The sequence below is a fragment of the Dioscorea cayenensis genome, chromosome 20, assembly GCF_009730915.1.
Source record: "Dioscorea cayenensis subsp. rotundata cultivar TDr96_F1 chromosome 20, TDr96_F1_v2_PseudoChromosome.rev07_lg8_w22 25.fasta, whole genome shotgun sequence".
Taxonomy (NCBI): domain Eukaryota; kingdom Viridiplantae; phylum Streptophyta; class Magnoliopsida; order Dioscoreales; family Dioscoreaceae; genus Dioscorea; species Dioscorea cayenensis.
In genome coordinates this window covers 26,069,534-26,075,744 of record NC_052490.1, presented here as the reverse complement: position 1 = coordinate 26,075,744, position 6,211 = coordinate 26,069,534, and the positions used below count along the sequence as shown (strand labels likewise).

The 6,211-nt window shown below is 33.7% G+C and overlaps 1 non-coding gene across 1 annotated transcript; it reads left to right on the top strand.

The window, feature by feature from the left end:
* The first annotated feature begins 214 nt into the window (after positions 1-214).
* Positions 215-279, top strand: LOC120252461. Its single transcript, XR_005533995.1, has one exon. It is a non-coding gene; the product is annotated as a small nucleolar RNA snoR101 (small nucleolar RNA).
* The last annotated feature ends 5,932 nt before the right edge of the window (positions 280-6,211 follow it).

Below are 6,211 nucleotides of genomic sequence, written 5' to 3'. Positions count from 1 at the left end.
AAAATATAATCACAAAATCAGGATTACCTTGAAATCTCTCTAAGTAAATCTCCCAAAAATAGAAATCTTCCAACAATTTTTTCTTTTTTGTTCATGTCAATTGCCATTGCTATTGAAACTAAAGCTTTATAAACTAGGATGATGGTACTTGACAAGGTTGACCATTTGCAGTTCTTACATTTTAATTCCATTTCATAATTATGGGCAAATGATGTTTTTACACTTGATCTCTGAACTTTCAGGTAAGTTCATGTGTCAAGTAATGTTTTTCCTGATGTCCTTTTCTTAGAGTTGACTAGACCATATTTTTTTGATGGTGAAATGATTATGAGCGTCTCATCATTTTGTTTTTGTTTTGTTTTGTTTTTCAGTTGATAGCTGGTTTAATACATGTGCTTTATTATGCCTCTAGCAGCGACATGGAAAAGAAGTGCTCCTAAACCATGCATAATTATCATAACCAGGGTTGTGTTTGCTTTTGGTGAAGTGAAGGAAGTGGAGAAGTGAGTCTGAAGGACACTTCTTTGAACTTGAGGTAAGTTCACGGTAGATTTTCTCTTTTGGTGTTGCTTGAGGAAGTGATAAATTTACAAAATCAAAATTTATAAAGGAGTATAACTTTCCCCACTTTGATTGGTTTTAGGCTAACGTTATACTAGTACAAAATGGGGTAATCGAGAGGCTGGCAAAGCACTTTTTCTGATTTTTCCTATTTACTCTCCTTGAAGAAAATACCCTCCTAATATGAACTGATTAGCTTGAGTGGGTTAGTTGTTAAATTAAAATATGAAATTCTTTATGAAGTTGCAAGTATTTATGGTTCAAAGATTTTTATATTCCCACCATGCAAATCTTTAAAAATTATAATAACAAGCAAGATGAGGATATAATTCCTAGGTGTGTCAATTAGTTTACGAAAAGTTCTTGAAGATAGATCAATCTCCGTATCATTAGTTAGTAAGAGCGATACTTCTTTGGTCTCATGCTAAAGTGAAGAGTAAAAGGAAAACTTGAGTGATTAGCCTCAACCAGTATCTTAATGAGCTGCAATATGTAATTATGCTGTGACCTTACTTGGTTTATAAGTTATTAATTATCATAAATTACCATGTTTAGTTTACTGCTGTAACTTATCGAGAAATATTAAATACTATTGTGTGTGTGTCATTGTAGAAATTTGTTCTATAAATTAAACCTGTGATCAAGTACGTGTGAGCATAACATACCACACCTTAAATTGCACCACTGGTGGGTTGCTTAAATGTCAAGGAAGAAGAATTGTAGAAATTTGTTTCATAAAAACGTGCTATAGGTGCTGAGGATGTAGGCTCTTGTGTGTTTTTTCACCACCTTCAGTTGGTTCTGATCCGGCTGCTTGAGGATTTATTTGCTGCTTCAATAGTTTAGATGCTTAGCAGTCCTCACACCTCCCCATAAATCAATACACAGACACACACAAAAAAAAGGGACGTAAGTAATATAGGAAGCTGTCACGTTTTAATCTAGCTAGTCAGAACCGGACCGGACCTTTGAACCGGAGGAGGCCAAGGTTCAAGGGTCAAGAGGTCCAACCGCGGTTGAATCGGGTCGAACCGGATTTAATAAATAAAAATATAAAATAAAATAAATTAAATATTATATTAATTTTTAAATTAAGTACACTACCTATATTAATTTTTAAATACAACCTATCAAACAAAAGTTACAAAACAAGTCTTGATTCCAATCATTCCACGTTCAAAACACAACATTTAACAACATTTAATTAAACTAAATCCATATAAAAGTATAAAACACTAAATAAAATTAATCTCATCAAGTTTTTCTCAAACACTAAAATCAAATCCATAAAATTAAATCCATAGCTCATAATTCTCAACAAAATATACATTTAGATAATACTATGCAATAAGCATGGTAAGAAAATTCAAAATGCATAGTTTCATACACAAAAAGTTTTCCACATTGAAATGAAATCCACACATGGGCCATGGCCATGGCGCATTGGCTTGTTTTTTTTGTTTTTTTTTTTTAATTCACTGTTGAAACCGGTTGAACCGGTCCGGTTCATCCGGTTCACGGTTGAACCGGCCGGTTCATCTGGTTCAACAGCGGTTTTTCTTCTGCCCGGTTTTATAGGCTGAACCGGACTGGCCTAATGCCCGAGTCCGGTCCAACCCGGTTCTGATTACCTAGGTTTTAATTTGACTAGACCCATGAATATTTTGTGATAGTTTTGAAGCAATTAATATTAATCTATCCTATATATGCTCCAAACAACTTGTTAATTTAGTATTTGACTGTTTGGTAGTTATTCTGTTGTTCTTTGGGTCTCCACATTGACTAATTGAGTTCTTTGTCTTGCTCTGATAATTTTAGCTAGCTGTATTTATGTATGCTTGAATTGAACTTATGACTGATGTTGATAGTGTCACGAATTGCAGGGGCTGAGATTGATAAACCATATGATGTGCTTGGGGTGATTGGAAAATGTCATTTGATAACTTAAAAAAGAGGTGATCACATTTTCTTACTACTATCAGATATAGTTTTTTTACTTACAGGAATGGTTTTATATGTTCAATAATAAGAATGTTCTTTTTGCTTAGCCTCTTTAAGTAGCTATCAGTATTCTCTTGTTCAGTTGAATAACACTTGTGGTGATATTTCCTTTATTTACAACATTACCGTTTATAATTGACATTTTGAATACACCTGCAAAGCCTTCTATCAACTTAATGATTCTAACACATACTCTTAGGTATTGGAAATTATCGTTGACGGTTCATCCCGACAAATGCTTGCACCCGCAAGGACACCAGGCTTTTGTGATATTAAACCAAGCTTTTAAAGACCTTCAGGATCCTAACAAGGCATGTTTCTTGACTCTAAAAAAAATTTGTTGTTGGTTTGGGTAGGAAGTAATGTATGCCTTTATTTTGCTTTTACCTTCTGTTAAGAGGTAGTAATATATGATTATCTGATTTCTTTTTTTCTTTGTTGTTGCTATTATTATTCTTATAATTCTTATAATTATTTATTTACTTTTAACTACTGAGATTGGGTTACTCACATTTATTGGCAGTTCTAATAATTTGAACTGTCTTTTAACATCTAGAATCTATGCCCATTGAAAGATTATCTATGGACACCATGTTAAATTTCTTTCTTCCACTTGCCATGGTCTTAAGCTTTCAATTTATCATCAAAAGATGTTGACAGCTGTTGAAGCAAAGATAATGAATTGGTACGCAAGGTTATATCCTACTCCTGGCATAGCAATTAATGTCATTCGAGAGAATTTAGAAAGCATCCGACTTTCTAGTAATAATTATTGTGATCAATTGTTTATGTAGGATATTTAATATTTCTTTTTCTTCTTTCTTTTTTTTTGAAGTATCCTTTTGATTTGCTAGAAACCTATAATATTCCTGTCTGCCCCGAACCCGGTGCACGGACAAATGGCAGCAGGCCCACAGGGCGGGGGGCCCAGTGAACCTGCAAGGCCTCAAAACCTAACACAGATTGGAAATAGAAGATAGACTGACATGAATATAATTGACGAGTACATCTTAAGGGTTACAACCAGGTTCAAATACAGAGCAAATGAAAATCCAAAATGACCCACAAAGAGGTTCTTAAATAACCATACAATTGATAAAAAGACATAAAACACAACTCCAAAAAAAAGCGTCTTCTGGAAGCTTTCTAAGATCCCTGGGTCTGCTGCTCTTGATCTGAAAAGGATTTAAAACAAATCCATGAGCTCACTAGCCCAATAAGTAATCCAAGAATAAACTGAAAACAAAAATTCAAATATGAAACTTGCACAAAAATCAATAACACAAAATAGTGTGATCAGAAACAAAAGGGCAGACAGAAAGCAACAGATTCTTGAGCATGTCTCCAAATTCACTATAGATACCAGAGGACATTTGTTTACCCTCAGTGACCTGAGTTAGAATAACAAAGGTCATTTATTTACTTTCGGTGATCAGAGACTGAATATCATATGGCCGTTGATTATTTCACCAAAAGGACACGGTGCGAAATTGTAGTCTCATTTTTTAGAATTTCTTATCGACAAAGTCAGGCAGGGTTGCATATCGCTCATTTGTAGACAAAAACATTCAGACATATTTCAAAGCCAAAATGTTCACAATTAACTCCCCAAAAATTTCAACTAATAATATTAAGTAAGTAAACAAACAAATAAATAAATAAATAAATAAATAAATAAATAAATAAATGTAAAAGAATATACCAACTTTTCCAAGCCTTAGACTGGTTTCCACTTTGAAGAAACAATAACAACATTTCACACATATTTTGCCAAAAAAATTCAAGTAATAACAAAAAGAAATTAAATAAATATATAAAACAAACAAGTAAATAAAATAAATATATATCAGGAATATACCAACTTTTCAAACTTGTTTGGATAACTATGATAGCATTTCAAAATCTCCATGTTGCATGATTAGATGGAAAGATAAAAATAACAATATCAATCCATAAATCATAATTAATAAAGGCTTAAAAGAAGCAAGAATGGTTGGCAAAAATATTAGTATACAAATTTGATTGATAAAGGAAAATAAACATAAATAAATATTGGCAAGGTAATAATACTATGGTTCCAACTAAGTCTAGGAATTATTTATCTAAAAAAAAGCATAAGTCATAAAAACATGGTGACATTCCCAAAAATAAATTTCAAAGAGTAATCATAAATAAATTTCAGAAATTTAAAAAAAAATAAATCAAAACAACAAAATTTCAAATACAAAAGTTCAAGGGATTACTTACTTGATAATTGCCTAATTCCAATTGAAGTCCAAGATTATCTCTCAAGATGGTCCAATAACCCAAGGGAAGAACCAACCAAAATGATAAGAATACTTAAGCAAGGAAGAGTTCATGCACAATGCTAAAGAGGAGTTAGCCTAAATATCAACTCTAAAAACAAAGCATGAGCTTTTCAAACCACAATTCAGAACTTATAGCTTCAAGGGAGCAACAAGGGAAGCATCAATAAGCTATATTTAGTGCACACAAACTAAGCTCTAACTAGAGTAGTTTAAACATGCCAAAACAATATAACTAGCATCTTAGAAAAATATAAACTCAAAAGGCATGCTCAAGAAATTGAAAATAGCAAGGCTAAACAAACATGCTATAAATATATTTGCATTCACTAGGCATGCAAAAAGCTTGAGTTTTATGCAAAAATATATATACAAGTAGATGGTCCCAAGAGTATATATATATATATATATATATCTTTTGAGGTCATGAACTAGAGATATTCAAGGGGCACAAGAGTGTTTTCCAGCATATAAGGAGATGTGGTTTCATGTATGTACAAATACTTAGTTTCATGCAAGGATGAACCATAACTCAATCAAAAAGGGTGCAACTTCTTCAAGCAACATTAGCATAGACATTGACATACACACAAGAGTATAAACAACCCACTTAACAACAAGCAACTAGACCAAGGTGGCATGAAAAAGGCTTCAAGTTCCATGGAGTAGAATGATGATAACAAACTCTAAGGATCAAAAGGGTTGCATGAGTATAAGCACATGCAACTAGAACCTTCTAAACATGCATCTCACTAGAAAATAACCTACAAACATGCTTAAGATTTCAGATTCAACAAGCTTCTCCCATTACTCCAGCATCAAGCTCTACCATGACCAAGTGAGTGAGAGAACCTACCTAGCCTTTGTGGAAACACCGGCGGCTCGTTGCTCCTCTTCGCCTCGCCTCCGAACATCAAGAATTCTGGTAGAAATCCAAACTTCGGCGATGGACAACACTCTTCCTTAACCTTCCAAAGAGAGCTAGATGGAGTGGGACAATGGAGAGAAAGGATGGAGATGGAAGAATGGAGGAGGATGATGGTCATGGGAGGGGTAAAGGTTCAGCCAAGTGGGAGGCAAGGATGGGATGGAGCCAGAATTTACTCTGGAAATCCATCATCCCAGCTAACATCCACAACAAGGAGACAAAGAAATGAAGTTTAAGTGCAACTACTAGCTTAGCACACAAATCTAACGTTTAAGAGCTGGCTAGGCCCACCATTCCATTGGAAAGTCCTTGAAACATTTTTATAGAATTTTCTTTGAAATGTAATTAACCAATGGTATTTTGATTTGCCACCAACTATAGAAGCATAAGACTTTCATGAGTGTTAGCAATAGGA